At 46.8% G+C, this 16,503-nt stretch overlaps 1 long non-coding RNA gene across 1 annotated transcript; it reads right to left on the bottom strand.

The window, feature by feature from the left end:
- Nucleotides 1-1,472: 1,472 nt before the first annotated feature.
- LOC114817487 lies at nt 1,473-14,055 on the bottom strand. The gene is made up of 3 exons (XR_003765346.2): nt 13,996-14,055; nt 3,713-3,812; nt 1,473-1,560 (listed from the first exon to the last, which is right to left on the bottom strand). It is a non-coding gene; the product is annotated as an uncharacterized LOC114817487 (long non-coding RNA).
- Between the last annotated feature and the right edge of the window lie 2,448 nt (nt 14,056-16,503).

Genomic DNA, 16,503 nt, shown 5'->3' with positions numbered 1-16,503 from the left:
ACGCCGGCGTGTTCCCGGGCTGGGTGTGAAGTGTGCGATGCCAGTTCTGGTCCCCCGCCGCCCGACTCGGTGGTGGAATCGGTGACCCCTTTAGCACCCACGGTCCGATGGGATGGGATGTTCAGAGCAGCAGCTGAGCTGCAGACACATGCCTCCAGGCCCTGGGAGCGGCTCCTTCCCCTTTCCTCTCAACTGGTTATCAACTCGCTAACAACCGGCACCCCTTTCCTTCCACACCCACCAAGTAAATCTACTCCCCCTGCTACCCTCCTCATTCATGAACTCAGCCCCCAGTCCTTAAGTACGGGAGTAGGACTCGTGTCTACCGACTCGATTATATTGTATTAATCAAATCAATCAATTGTATTTATTGGTGCTTACTATGTGCAGGGCTCTGCAGTAAGCGCTTGGGAGAGTATAATATAACAGACACAATCCCTGCCCACAACAAGCTTAAGTCTAGAGGGAAAAGCCCATAGTAGAGTGCTTCTGCACAGAGTAAATGCTCAGTGAATACTGTTGATTAAGCGAAAGCCATTCCCTACGTGGGGGGTTTACCTCCTTTTCTTCTCCAACCTTCCTCCCTCAGAGATCTCTGAAAACAACACCAGATACAGGGCTGGGCGTCAGGATCTGGGTTCTAATCCTGGATCCACCACTTGTCTGCTGTGTAACCTTGGGCAAATGACTTCACTTCTCTGTGTCTCAGTTTCCTCATCTGTAAAATGGGGATTAAGACTATGAGCCCCTATGGGACAGGGACTGTGTTCAACCGGATTATCTTGCATCTACCCCAGCATGTAGTATGGTGCCTGACACACAGTAAGCACTTAATAAATACCACAATTATTTTCCATGATAGTAAAAATAGCAGCAGTAGACGTATTTTTTGAGCACCTAAGGTATGTATAGCCCTGTACTAAATGCTTGGGGGAGGACAGGGGCACGATCCCTGCCCTCAAGAAGCTTGTAGTCTACTGTGTGTAGAACACTATACTAAGCACTTGGGAGACTATGACAGAGTTAGTAGACATGGTCCCTGCCCTCGAGGAGCTTCAGAACACTGGACTAACTACTCGGGAGGGGACATTAGGGTTGGTGGACAGGATCCCTGCTCTCAAGGAGCTTACAGTCTAGCAGGAGAGACAGATCCTGAAAGTCAATTACCGCTAAGAGGAAGCAACAAAATATACATGGTCATAAGTCCTGCATTGCAGGGGGGTGAGGGGGCATGAGTATTTCAACCCTTAGGTAGCCATAGTGCTGCCCACGTAGAACAGACTTTACAGGTGCAGCCTCTGAGTGCCTTTGAAGCCCATTCCTTCTCGGAAAATAAAAGGCCAGGAATCACAGCCCGGCAAAATCTCCAGCAGCCATAGGAACTTGTGCCCACTTGTCAACTGAACAGTAGAAAGAAGAGGGTAATTGTTGCTCCTAAGAAGGGGATATTTCTGTCCATTACTAACCACAGACCTGGGCGTCTTTGCAGCGGCTGTTTAATCAAGCTGGAGGGGACTGTAGGCAGCTGCATAATTACGTCGAGATGCATGTTGCTTCAATCTGCAAAAGACAATGAGCACACAGACTAATTAGTCACCCCTCTTGTTCATCTAAGGCTCACTGCGTTCGGTGACCGTTCTCCTAGAGAGGCCAATCTACCACCACCCCTCCAGAATACTTGGTGTGTACCATATTCACCTGTACGGGAGAGGCCCTTCCCATCACATACAAGCTGCATCTTTACTTTCATAGCAGATTCCCTTCCTCACACGATCCAGTCTTGCAATCCTTTTATTAATAATAATAATAACAATGATGGTGTTTGTTAAGTACTTACTATGTGCCAGGCACTGTACTAAACACTAGGGTGGATACAAGCAAATCAGTTTGGATACAGTCCCCGTCCCTCTCGGGGCTCACATTCTCAGTCCCCATTTTACAGATGAGGTCACTGAGGCCCAGAGAAGTGAAGTGAACTTGCCCAAGGTCACACAGCAGGGCCTTCTGAGTTAGCCAGTGATCCCCAGGAGCATGGTGCATGGTGACCGTGCCATCTGTCCAGCAGTGGGGTGTTTTTGGCACCAGGGTGCTTGGCTCACCCTCTGTCACAGGGCTCCTTTAGACACTGAGCCGAAGGAGCAGCTCCTCCAGGCCACTGCCCTCGAAGGTGTCCCTAACGGCTGTTCCAGGGTCTCACTGGGGCTGCTCTGATCATGTCCTGGGGGAGTTGAGCTTTCAAGAGGGCACCTTTGCTTCTGGGAGGGGAAAAATTTTGACTGGAGGGTCAGCGGGCACTAGACTGCCTGTGCCTTAAACCCATCTGATTTTAATCCAGCTCGGGACACTTACGGTGAGAATGGCTCTGACTATCAGGTTTTGCTGAAACAGAATTTGCTACTTTCTGCTGAAAAATCCAGTTTGCTAAATCCACACTTGAAACATGATGGTTATCAAGTGGATTACAAACTCCAAAAAAAAGCAAAGGCTACAGAGGTTGCTAGGGGGAAGTTTTGGCAGTGATCTGGTTCATTTAAGCCGTGTAGACAAGTCACTGAGGCCCCCAAAAATCCATCTGGGGGTTAAATCTTTCAGCTCTCCCCTTGTCAGGGCTCCAGGCTTGTCTTTTGGCAGGTCTCTTAGCAATAGATCAGTCAGCATTCTCCCACACCAGGAGAATGCTATAGGTTGGTGGGGTGTTTGCGCCCCTGTCCATTCCTCGACAGGCTCGGCTCTGGGGATCCCTTGCTCCCGAGCCCAAAGAGCCATTCTGCTCAGCAATCAAAATGAGGTTGTTCTGAGAGAAACAGTGTGGTCTCTCAGTCAATCAGTCAATTGCATTTATTAAGCACTTACTCTGTGCAGAACACTGCACTAAGCAGCTGGGACTCTATCGGACTAGTGAAAAGAGAATCTGGAATTCAGGAGACCCGGGTTCTAGGCCTGAGGCAGCTGTGTGACCTTGGGCAAGTTACTTAACTTCTCTGAGCTTCAGTTTCCTCCTCCGTAAAATGGGGGTAAAATTCCTACTCTTCCCACCTCTTAGATCACGAACATTCTGTGGGAGAGAGATTGTGTCCAAGCTGATTATGTTGTATTAGCCCCAGGGCTTAGCACATAGTAAGCACTTAATCAATATCATTATTATTACTATTATTAATCAGGAAATCTATCCCACAGTTTCCCATTGCTGGGTCCCCAGCGGTGAGTCCCAGAGGGATTTGGAGATTGCACCTTGGCACCTCAAAGCAACTTGTGAACCGTAAATCTTTCCTGGCCAGCTCAATTGATGAGTCAGTAGTGTTTATGGAGTGCCTGGGCAGAACACTGGTCTGAGTACTTGGGGGAGTATGCTATTCACTCATTCGTATTTATCGTGTGCTTACTGTGTGCAAACCTCTGTGTTAAGCACTTGGAAGAGTAAAATATAACAAAAAATAGGCACATTCCCTGCCCACAAGGAGCTTAAAACTATGATCCCTGTTTTCAAAGAATTTATACAGTTAAATTAGAGGAGCGGTACTGACTGCCTTGATAATGTGGATGGACTCCCAACCACTCTGACTCTAATCCCTCTTCTCCTTCAAAATTTACTGAAATCTCACTTCCTCCAGGAAGTCTTCTCAGAATAACCCTGCATGACCTTGGTCAATCCACCAACACTTTTCCAACAGCTCTGTAAATTATTGGCACTTAAGCCTATTTGTTCCCTTACTGGATTTTGAAGTTCTCTGCTTCTGTTCCATGTGCTTCATGACTCATATGTCTGGGGTCCCGAGAAGTCATGGATTCCATCCTTCTGCTTCCAGGCAGGTCTGCAACCAAATCATTTATGAAAGGAAAGTTCATCCTTTTCTTAAATATCCCCTCGACCTCTGTCTCTCCAGCATTTCTGTGTCCCCCGGCCCTTTCGGCTAGGAAATTCTTTCTCAAGTCTAACCTAGAGCCCTCCTGCTGCGCTTTCAACCCATTCCTTCTTGTCAAAGTGAGGGTGGTCTTAGAGAGTAGTAACGCCACATCCAACTGCAGTAGTGTCACCTTACATATTTAAATCTTTAATTGACCCCCTCCTTCCCCAACTGCTGCTAAAAAGAATGCAAGTTTATGTCCTGCTGGGAGTAGACTGAATATATCTTTCCCCTCTTAAATCCTGGGGTCTGAGCAGTGCCCAACCTGAATGACATAAGGGGCTGAAAAGGGTCCCCAGCTGGACTCAGTGGATGCCCACAGTGTCCTTGAGATTCTCTCTCAATTATACCCTGACTCGTGGGTGCAATCTTGCCATCCGTTAGCATCATCTTTTGTCCCATTTTGACTTCAATGACAGAATTCCCCTTCACTTCCCTTGAAGTTCCCCCCAAGTGCCCAGCAGAGCGTGTTGCATAAAGTAAGTGCTTGATTAATACTATGTAACACCCCAGTGCCACAGTCCTTATGTAAATATTCTTATTTTCTAAGACTATGAGCTCCTTGTGGCCAGAGATTGCATTTAACAACTCTGCTGTGAGGTACCTTCCCAAGTCCTGTGCCCTGCACACTAAACGCTCAACAAATACCAGTGATTGATTGACTGATGTACTGATGTTGATGATGATGACTATAATGAGGTTGATACAACCCATTCTCTTTCTTTTAACCAGCCTTCAATCAATGGTATTTACTGAGTGCTTACTATGAGCAGAACACTTTGGTAAGTGCTTGGGAAAGCATAATACAGCAGAATTAGTGGACACATTCCCTGCCCATAATGAACTTGCAGAGCACCGTACTAAGCAGTTGGAAGAGTACAATAGTTAGCAGTCTCTGCCCTCAAGAAACTTACAGTCTCCCGGGAAAGACATATATTTAAATAGATGACAACTAAGAGAAATAAGTGATGGTATGTCCGTAAGTGCTCTGAGGGTGGGGGTGAAATAAGTATCTAAGGGCTTAGGGGGTGAAGACTGTAGGGCATAGTTCATGCAGAAGGGAGGGAAATAAGATGGGGACCTGAGAAGTTAGCCAGGGAAGGCTTCCTGAAGATGTAATTTTAAGATGGGGAGAGCGATGGTCTGCCAGAGGTGAAGAAGGAGGGAGCTCCAGGAGGGAGGAAGTGTATGAGCAAGGGGGTGGATGGCTTGAGAGATGGGACTGAGGCCCAGTGAGTAAATTGGATTAGAGAAGCAAAGTGTCCGGGTGGGATTTTAGTGAAAGAGAAGCAAGGATAAACTTGGAGGGAAGAGAGCTGATTGAGTACCTTAAAGCTGCCGGTGAGTTTCTGCTCGATTTGGAGAGGAACAGGCAACTAGCCTTGCAAACAGCCCCTTGCCCAGTCTCACAGACAAATAACAAATTGGGCCCAAGCGAGTGTGTAAAGAAAGTTGATTCCATTTCATTCACTCCTTTTTTTGCTTCATCAGGGAGATGGGCTAAGAGCCCATGACTGAAGACTGGTAAATTTAGTGGGGAACTTTATTAGCAATGTCCCTTTAATACTGTGGACTTTTGGTCACTCTGAATTAAAAGCAGTGAACCAGAGTTTCTGCTTTTACTTTCTTCAGGTCCGGGTGTGCTTGGCATCCAGCATGCTGCTCTGCGGCCCGTTCTGAGCACGAACAAAGCCCTAGAAATCCCCTCGGTTCTATTGTATCCTGAATAAAAAGTCATTCTACCTATATGGAGGCAGCTGTGGTCTTTACCAGCCCTTGACAAGAGCTTTTTGAACAATCAGGAGAGAGAGAGCACGCTCTGTTGGGTTTCTAATTGATAATATCCCACTCCTGATCCACGCCTGTCAGTTCTGCGGTAAAATCAAATTACACCGTATTGGTGTTTTATAACGGTTTTCGCACATGGTGTTTGAAACCATTTTTTACAGATAAATGCAAATGAAAAGCAGTGATCCACTGAATTTGGAATTCAACGGGCCTGACATAATAACATTATGGGTTTCTTGGATTCCCTGTTATTCTCCCTCCTGTAGAATAAAAGAAACAAAAAAGATGTTTGAAAAAAAGTAGCGGTGTCTTGCCCCTCTGCTACAGAAATTTCGAAGCACAATGTTCTCATGACTCATAAGGGAGTAAATGCCTCAGACTGGTTACTCTACCTAGGTCTCCAGAGGAGAAGCAGTGTGGCTTACTGGAAAGAGCCCAGGCCTGAAAATCAGGAGAGTTGGATTCTAATCCCAGCTCTGCCACTTGTCTACTATGTGACCTTGGCCCAATCCCTTAACTTCTCTGTGCCTCAGTTCCTTCATCTGTAAAATGGGAATTCAATCCTACTCCCTCCTACTTAGACTGTGAGCCCCATGTAGGACAAGGACTACGTCCAACCTGATTATCTTGCATTTACCCCAGCCCTCAGTACAGTGTGAGGCACAGGGTAAACTCCTAATAAGTACTGTTTTTATTATCGTTATTTACTGCTAGTTAAATAATGGTAATTATAATAATCCCAACACAGCCATGGCCTGCTGGGTGACTCTGCGCAAGAAACTCAGCCTTCTCTGCACCTCGGTTTCCCCATTTGTTAAATGGGGATTAAATACAGGTTCTCCCTCTTCTCATTAGAATGTGAGCCCCACAGAGGACAGGGACCGCGTCTGGCCTGCTTATCTTGTATCCATTCTAATGCTTGACACAGGATAAGCACTTAGCAAATACCACAGTTATTTTTATTAGTGATTACCCACCAGCCCTCAGGAAGCTTAGGAGAGAAGTCTGAGAGAAATTCAGAGATTCTCTAGACACTCCCAGATGTGCATAAATGAGACACAGAAGAAGGTTAATTTCTTGTTCAAAAAGAGAAAGAGGAGATAAACCAAACCAGATGGAAATTACAATGCTCCTCTCGAAACTTAAGTTTCTATACACATAAACTCTTCTAAAATTCTTCAGGAGACAAAAGTCCGAGGACATTTTTACACACAGCACAGGGCAGGATTGGCCACAAGTGGATTATAAACTCCTTGCGGGCAGGGAGCATGTCTAACAGTTATGTTTTATTGAGCACCGTGAGAACGACCAGGGCCTTTCCCAATGGCCACAAGGACACCCGACTTGGGCCACCACAAGGCACCTTAGGTTCCATCCAAGCCGATTAAGTCTTCAGAGCCGACTGGCTGGAGTGCTATTAAGCAGTTTCGCCATCCTGTTAGACCTCAATTAGACGCTTCCCCAGGAGAGGGCTGGCGAAAGCCCCCACTCCCTGAACTGGTCTCTCGTCATTTGTTATTGTTATTGACTAACATTTGGAGTCAAATTAAGAAAGTGTAGCTAATGGCAATATCTGTATTCTCTTCAGGGTTGGCTGCACCTGCTGAAATTAAGGCTCTGAGAGCCCTGCTTTTCCTGCTAATTAACCCTCCCCAGCCAATATGGGTTGACATTTAAAATTAACTCAGTTAAAATGAGTATTTCCTTCCCAGGCTCTGAAATTGCAATCAATGGGGAAGCAAAAAAGATCCTGGTGAAGGGAACCTGGGAGGAGATGATCTGGGATCTTACGTTCCATTTTGGAAGCTTCTTTTATATGGGGTTAGCCAACGGATTCGAAGACCCGATGCCACCAAAACCAACCTTCTGCAGGCCTTCCGACGGGGGACTGTCTCCTGCCATCCCAGGTCCACTCAGCCAGTTGGCCACACCAGAAGCGGTAGAATTGGGGACCCAGGAAGGATGAGGCCCCAAGGCACATCCCACAATCTGACTGGCCCTCACCTCGCCAAGCCCCTCTATTCGAGCTAAGCTGGCTTCGGCTCGTAGGCCTTACTTAGAGCAAGGGCTTCTGGGAAAGCCCATAAGGCCTTGCTCTAAGGCAAATCCAACCAAGGCAATGACAGTGGAGTCTTTGGGCCAGAAGGGAGCTTGGGATGTCTGCTAGTTTGTCCTACTTCTTTGAGGGAGGATCAACCCGGGCAGAGAACCAAATGCTTCAAGACCACTCGGCCTCCTTAACCGTCCTCTGGCTGCAATTTCAGCCTCTTTCTTTCCTGACTCTTGCCCGGCCTGCGGTGGAAATGAAAACATCTCCACCCAGCCCTCATCTCCATGCATTCTTCCTTCACATCCTTGAAGACGGGTAACATTTTGCAGCAGCCAAGAATGGAATGAATCTACATCAGCTGTTCTTGAAGGTTTGGACAGTGTTGTCTGTCAGAAGAAGCAGTGTGGTCTGGTGGAAAGAGAGCCTGTGTTCTAATCAGAACTATGCCATTTACCTACTGTGTGGCCTTGGGCAAGTCACTTAACTTCTCTGTGCCTCAGTTTTCTCACCTGTAAATTGAATCCCCTGTTCTCCCTCCTTCTTAGACTGTGAGCCCCATGTGTGAGAGGCACTGTGTTTGACCTGATTAGCTTGTTTCTACCCCAGTGCTTGGCACAAAGTAAGGACTTTACAAATACCGCAGTTATTATTATTATTATTATCATGCATGAGATGTAGACAGATGTAAGGATGGCCCCGCATTCCTGCACCAGAAAGCAGAGGCTTCTGACCCTTAGTTTGATGCGTCAGCCCCACAGTGGTTCTGTAAATATCCTTATATTTTGCTATTTCCCCTAACCATCATCTATTTTAATGTCTGTCTCCCCCTGTAAACTGTAGCTCTTTGTGAGCATGGATTGTGTTTACCAATGCTGTTGTACTGTACTCTCCTAAAACTTAAGCAGTGCTCTGCACACAGTAAACACCCAGTAAATACCACTGATTGATTGGTTTCAAGACTCTCCAACGGGGACACCCTCATTCCCAATTGTCCTCTTAGAGAAGCAGCGAGTCATAGTGGAAAGAGCCTGGACTTGGAAGTCAGAGGTCATGGGTTCTAATCCCAGCTCTGCCACTTGTCAGCTGCGTGACTTTGGGCGAATCACTCAAGTTCTCTGTGCCTCATTTACCTCATCTGTAAAATGGGGATTAAGACCGTGAGCCCCATGTAGGACAACCTTATTATCTTGTATCTACCCCAGCGCTTAGAACAGTGCTTGGCACATAGTAAGTGCTTAACAAATACCATCATTATTATCATTATGATTCCTCGTGGTGGGCAGAGAACATGTCCACCAATTCTGTTGTTGTATTGTACTCTCCCAAGAGCTTAGTACTATGCTCTGCACATACTAAGTGCTCAATAAATATGATTGATTGATTCCTTCCCTTCCCCAGCAAATAGAAGCACTACTAATGTTTTTAATTTATCATGCTCCCCAGGCACTGTGTTTGGGAGCTCCCAACAGAACCAGAATATTCGTTCTCTGCCCGCAGGGAGCGTGACCCAGTGGCAAGTGCACTGGGCTGGGACTCAGAGGACCTGGGTTCTAATCCTCGCTCAGCCACTTGCCTGCCGTGTGACCTTGGACGAGTCACTCCTCTTCTCTGTGCTTCAGTTTCCTCATCTGTAAAATGGTGATTCAATCCCTGTTCTCCCTCCTACTTAGACTGCGAGCCGTATGTGGGATAGGGACTGTGTCTAACCTGCTTGTCTTGTCTTTTGTACAGTACTTGAATGCTTGTCATATAGTAAGCACTTAACAAATGCCACAGTTATTATTGTTACGCTCTATTTCCTAACCATTCTTTCCTCTCGCCTCTTCCATTCCACTCCCCTTTAGGAAACACCCTACCTGTTTCGCTTTGCCAAATCACATCCCCCTGTTCCTGGAAAATCCATCTAAACAATACTCTTTTCCAGGAGTTCTTCTCAAATTAAACTTCCCTCTCCCCCCACACCTGGCTCCATTCCATTCTGGACATATTCCTCCACCCACCCCCCCACCCCCAGCCCCCTCAAGACTCCTGAGTAATTATCTCTTTATTCGTTATTGATTGGTTTATCCTCCTGTGACGGTTACTTTTATCTATTCTCACATTCTTTCAACTACTGCATATCCTCTGTGTCTGTCATCCCCATTCCACTGCAAACTCCTTCAAGGAAGGGGCCACATCTTTTTTTATGGTATTGGATCCCCATTTTACAGTTAAGGAAATTGAGGCCCAGAGAAGTTAAGCGACTTGTTCATAGTCATACAGCAAGCAATCAGCAAAGCTGGGATTAGAATCCAGGTCTTTTGACTCCCAAACTCGTGCTATTTCCACTCATCAATGCAATCACTCAATCAGCCAGTGGTATTTATTGAGTGCTTTCTGTGTAATAAGCGCTTGGGAGAACACAATACAACAGCAGCATGGCTCAGTGGAAAGAGCATGGGCTTTGGAGTCAGAGGTCATGAGTTCAAATCCCAGCTCTGCCACTTGTCAGCTGTGTGACTGTGGGCAAGTCACTTCACTTCTCTGGGCCTCAGTTACTTCATCTGTAAAATGGGGATTAAGACTGTGAGCCCCATGTGGGACAACCTGATTCCCCCGTGTCTCCCCCAGCGCTTAGAACAGTGCTGTGCACATAGTAAGCGCTTAACAAATACCAACATTAATTAATTAATAGAGTTGGTAGGCACATTTCCTGCCTACCTTGGTCTATTTCTAAAGTGGCTAATGATCTGTCCTGTACATAGAAGATACTCAATAAATACTGTTGATGATGATAATGAACAGTTGAACCTTTTCCCTCCAAAATAATAACATAATAATAACCTGTCCCTAGTTTAATGAGTGCTTTTCCACCAAGGATATCAAAACATTACAAATATTAATTAACTTTCCTTCCCTTTTGGGTCTAGGGAACATATGTAAATGATTATGGGAATACATCAGCTAAAACAGTGATCATCTAAACCTCACAGTCAAAGGATAGTTTGGAGATTGATATTACCATTGTGGCAGTTGGACAGCATCTAGCCAATTCTTTACCTAGGAGCTTTGCCACAGTGTACACTGTCCTCCTCCCCTACAAGCATGACTCTACCGTACCCCCCAGTATCAGAAGGGGTAAGAGAGGGGAGACATTGGAAAGTCTGGGGTGCGGCTTGTTCCTTCTTGATTTTTTTTCATGGTATTTGTTAAGTGCTGACACGTGCTAGGTACCGTAGTAGGACAGATACAAGTTACTCCAGTTGGACACAGGCCATGTCCCACATGGGGCTCACGGTCTTAATCCCTGTTTAACAGAAGAGGTAACAGAGGCTGAGAGAAATTAAGTGACTTGCCCTAGGTCACACAGCAGATATGTGGCAGATCTGGGTAAGGACCCAAGACTTCTGATTCTCTGGCCCAGGCTCAGGACCAAGGCTCATTGACCATTCCCAGCTGGATGCTGTCATCGCTCTTCAGTGCCCTGAAGCCTGTGGCCAGGAAAGGCCTGGCTCAACAGGTCTATATTCCAACCCCAGTCAAATCTGAAGGAAACTGGAACAGGAAACATCATTCTTTCAGAGCCAAGAGGATTGAAGTGGTGACTGACATTGCCTGGGACTAATGGATCTGGCCTGTATATTTGGAAGGTGTAGGGGAATTGTGACCTAGTGAAAAGAGCACGAGCCAAGGAGTCAAAGAACCTGGGTTCTAATCCTGGCTCTACAATTTGTCTGCTTCTTCCTGTTCTCCCTCCTACTTCAACTCTGGGCCCCAGGTGGGACAGGGGCTATAACCAACTCGATTTCTTATATCTTCCCCAGTGCTTAGTAAAGTATTTAGTACCTAGTAAGCATTTAAAAAGTGCCATTATCATCATTATTACTATTATCATTATTTTATTAGAGACAGACTCCCTAACTATAGACCCATTCCTCCCATAAATGGAGTGGGATAGAGTGTAACAGTTCTCACTCCCTGCCAAGTGTGCAGCCGAAGAAAGTACAGTGTTTATTGTTGCATTGCACTCTCCCAAGTGCTTAGTATAGTGTTCTGCACACAGTAAGCGCTCAATAAATATGATAGAATGAATGAAGGTGACAGGAAGAAGAGGGGGGTCATGTGAGGGAGGGGTACCTAGAGGTCAGCTGTGCCAACTGGAATCTGATGTCTGCTTGCAGCATCTTTCCCGAGCTCCCAGTCACACTGGACATGCAAAGATCCGTGTTTCCTTGGAAACAAATTCTTTGTGCAGTCACCGCACCGAATCAGGAAAGTTTGCCTTAATCAGACCCCCGTCGCGAGGGGAATATAAGCTACAAGATGCCGTCCCGGGGTTTACCACCAAATTGCTTGCCTGCTTTTCTTATTTAAATTTGTCATCTTCTTTTCCCATTTTCTGCCAGAGATGTGTTGATGGAGGAGTTAGAGACTCTCTCCCGCCCACTTATGCCCCCATTGCCTCCAAGTGTCCCCGCCCAGGGCATCCCAGCATCCTTGGGGGCAGTGAGCACGGCAGATGGGGAGAGGGGCCAGGCAGTGATGCGGGCCAATGGCAGAGGCAGAAGTCATGAGGAAGTCACGACCCACCTCCCTCCCACAGCCTGGATCCCCCTGGCCTCTCCAAGACCAGGCTTGGCCAACCCCAGACGGAGCGATGTCAGACTACTGGTTCAGGATCGTGGCCGGTGGAAGGGAGAAGAGCGGACAGCCATGTCCAGCCGGGACATTGCCACCCCACACTCTCTAATCCCACAATCCCCCTTCCAGCGGTCAAACACTCCCTCTGCTCCTATGATAATAACGACGGAATTGAGAAAGAGCTTAAGATGTGCCCAACACTGCTCAGATCTGGAGTAGATCCACGATAATCAATCATTCAGTGGTATTTATTGAGCAGTGTGGTGAGTTGTGTCTGAAGGACCACACTAAGTCTCTGTCCCACATGGGGCTGACAATTGAAGTGTAGAGAGAGAAGATATCTTGTTCCCATTTTACAGATGAGGAAAAGGAAGCCCAGTGACTTGCCCAAGGTCATATAGCAAGACCAGGAGCAGAGCTGGGATTAGAACCGAGGTCTCCTTCCACTAGGCCGGGAGGAGGGCTATGTATTGCTCCTGTCTCTCCAAACATCTGAGATGGGAAGGAGCTAAGCAAAATGGGAAACACTGAGATGTCACTTTCTCAGACCTGTCTGGAACGGGGAGTGACATTCGCCAAAGGGGAGAGCCTCTCTGCACTGCATAATCGCTTAGAATGGAACCATTTTCCTCCTTGACTGAACCCGGGGAAACTGAATTTTTTCTTCACGGCCCTTCCACCTCCTCCTCTTTCAATGGAAGAAGAAATGTGTGTGGCTCGGAGGTAAGGGGACAAGCAGCCATCCCTTCCACCTTCACCTCTGCATCTTCTAGTCAGGGGGGTTGGACACTAATCAACCGGTCAGTAGTATCTGTTGAGCGCTTACTGTGTGCAGAGCACTGTACTAAATGCTTGGGACAGTACAATATAACAGAGTTGGCAGTCACTAACAGGGTAGATTACTCTCCCTCAGTCTGCCCATCCACTCCTCTTGGAAGACCAGTTCTGAAGTTTGGGAGAGTCGGGGGGCTTTTGGTTGCTTGTTTTTGTGGGGGGGTTTTATGGTATTTAAGCGCTTACAATGTGCCAGGCACCTTACTAAGCATTATCCTAGATACAGGATAATCAGGTTGAACACAGTCCCTAACCCACATAGGGCTCCACAGTCTTAATCCCCATTTTACAGATGAGGGAACTGAGGCCCAAAAAAGCAAAGTGACTTGTCCAAGGTCCCACAGCAGACAAGTGGCGGAGCCAGGATTAAAACCCTGATCGGTGCACGGGCCTGAGCAGTGTGGGGAGCTGTGTTAAAACCCTCTCAGGCCCGTGCTCTTTCCACTAGACCACACTGCTTCTCATTCCAACTCCATCCAGGCCTGCTAAACTCAGAGATAGGAGGATCTATTAACAACCAAAATGAAAATTACTAGGGCCATATGCTACTTGGTTAGTCAAAAGCCACCTGATGAGAACCCAATCAATCTAGAGTATTTACTGAGTGCTTTCTCTGTGCAGACTATTGTTTTAAGCACTTGGGAGAGTACTGGATAGTAGGTAGGTACTATCCCTGCCCTCAAGGACTTTACTATCTAGCAGGGGAGACAGATAATAAAACCAATTGCATCTCACTAAAGGTCTAGTTTGGGAGGCCTGGGTTATTCATTCATTCAGTAGAACTTGTTGAGTACTTACTGTGTTCTGGATGAAACTCGAATAACTGTTATCCACCCCAGGGCTTAGTTCAGTGTCTGGCACCTAGTTAAAAAAAAAACAACTGCTCAAGCAGAGTGGTCTGGTGGAAAGAGCACGGCACCAGGAATCAGGTAACCTGGATTCTAGTCCCAGGGTTGCCACAGGCCTGATGCGGGACCTTGGGCAAATCACTTAAGCTCTCTGAGCCTCAGTTTCCTCGGATGTAAATGAAGATATGATACCGGCTCTCTCTCCCTCTTAGGTTGTGAACCTCAGTGGGACAGGGAGCGGCGTGGGCTATTGGAAAGAGCACAGATCTGGGAATCAGAGGACTTGGGTTCTAATCCCAGCTCTTCCATTTGTCTGCTGTGTGACTTTGGGCAAGTCCCTTAACTGCTTTAGGCCTGTTCCCTCATCTAGAAAATGGGGACTCATTACCTGTTCTCATTCCTACCTAGACTGTCCGCCTCATATGGTACAGGTTATCTGATTATCTTCTATCTATCCAGCTCTTAGGACAGTGCTTGGCACACAGTAACTGCTTAATAAATGCCGCATTTATTATTGTTAGCCTGGAACTACCCCAGTGCTTAACACAGGGTTTGATACCTAGTAAGCGCTTAATAATTACTGTCATTATTAATAGTAATTGTCAGACACTGTGCCTCACTGAAACCAGACAGACTCGAGTTGTCAAGGCTTGTTTATTAAATACAACTAGAAACTCCACTGTCGTGAGTGCTAGTGTGCACGTAACCATGTGTATATTTGTGCACTCCATGTGTCTGTGTTGGCTGAGGCAGCCAATTCCCTCCCTCGCTATCCTAGGGGCAATATATATTTATATATATTTTTTCTATTGCCTTTGCTTTCAGAAGACAAGCCTTCTAGTGAATTAATATCTCCAGTGGAGAAGCATGGAAAATATCATTTGTTCGATATTCTGGTGATGCAACCTGTAGTTGTATGAACAGTAATATCTTTTAAATAGATGTATTCATCCTGCCTAAACAGTCTGAGCTACAGTGAGTTGCCTTTAACCAGGGTCTAATCATTCCTCTTGCAGTCCATCTGATTTATGTGTCTGCCTTGAAACAGAAACAGAGAGAAATCCACCCTCATCCCTGCTCCGCCTCTTTGATTTCTAGTGTGGGGAGTCCCACCGATTGTCCCACCTCACCTCTCCTCCATCCCTCTGCCCCCTGTAAAATGAAATAGAATGAAAAAGGGAAGGCTGATCTTCCTGGAAGGGGGCAAGAGGGGAGATGGTGGGGGGTTGAGATCGATCAATCAGTGTTTTTTATTGAGCACTTTCTATGCGTAGAGTACCGTTCTAAGCCAACTCTTACCTCAACCGAAACAGACTTCAGAACCGAAGATCTCTCCGCAACCAACCCAAGGATCTCTCCTCCCCATCCCTCCCTTTCTCCTTCCTTCCCTTCTTTCCTTCCTTCCTCCTTCCCTCCCTTCCTTCCTCCCTCTCCCTCCCCCAGAGCCGCCCCCCCACTCACCGGAGCTGACTCATGGCCAGAATCAGGCAGGAAAATTCAATAGCCTGAAAATTAAGTCTCCACCTCCCAGCTGGTTCCAGAAGAGAATTCTCACTGGGGCACAGGGCCGGCCACGGGCATCTGAGAGACGGAAAACAAAAGGAGAATGTAGGGGAGGGAGGGGCGGGAATTCCATCCGAGTTCTTTATCCCAAATCTCTCCAATACACACCGCTAGGCCAAGGTCCGGAATTGCAGTCAGAATGAGGGTAAAATGGTGTGGGGAATTGGTGGCGATATGTGGGATGCAGTTCCCAGGATGCCATAGTGAAATTGATCTGGTAAGGGTGGGCATATCAATCAATCAATTGTATTTATTGAGCACTTACTGTATGTAGAGCAGAGTGTGCAGAGTAGGAAAGTACAATAGAGCTAGTAAACACTAACCTTGCCCACAAGGAGCTTTCAGTCTAGAGGGGAAGGCAAACTTTAAAACAAATGATAGATAAGGGAAATATCTATAAGGGAAATAGAGTATAAGGATAGGGATATACGTGCTGTGGGGCTGGAGTGAATACCAAAGTGCTTGTGGGGTATACAGCCAAGTGCGCAGGCGATGCAGACGGAGAAGGCAGATAGAGGAAATGAGGGTTTAGTCAGGGAAGGCCTGTTGGAGGAGATGTGATTTTGAAGGTGGGGAGGCTTTTGAAGGTGGGGAGAGTTATGGACTGTTAGATATAAAGGGGGAGAGAGTTCCAGGCCAGAGGAAGGATACGACCAAGAGGTCGGCGGCGAGTAGTTGAGATGAAGGTGAATAGGTTGGCATTAGAGGAGCAGAGTGTGTGGACTGAGTTGTAGTAGTAGATCAGTGAGGTTAGGTAGCAGGGAGGGAAATGACTGAGTTCTTTAAAGCTGATGGTGAGGAGTTTCCGACTGATATAGAGATCCAAGTGGAGTGAGTAGGTTGGAATTAGAGGAGCGACATGTGTGGGCTGGGTTGTAGTAGGAGAGCCGCAAGG

The sequence above is a fragment of the Ornithorhynchus anatinus genome, chromosome 16, assembly GCF_004115215.2.
Source record: "Ornithorhynchus anatinus isolate Pmale09 chromosome 16, mOrnAna1.pri.v4, whole genome shotgun sequence".
Taxonomy (NCBI): Eukaryota; Metazoa; Chordata; class Mammalia; order Monotremata; family Ornithorhynchidae; genus Ornithorhynchus; species Ornithorhynchus anatinus.
The sequence above is the reverse complement of the archived record's forward strand: the minus strand, read 5'-3'. Positions and strand labels throughout refer to the sequence as shown.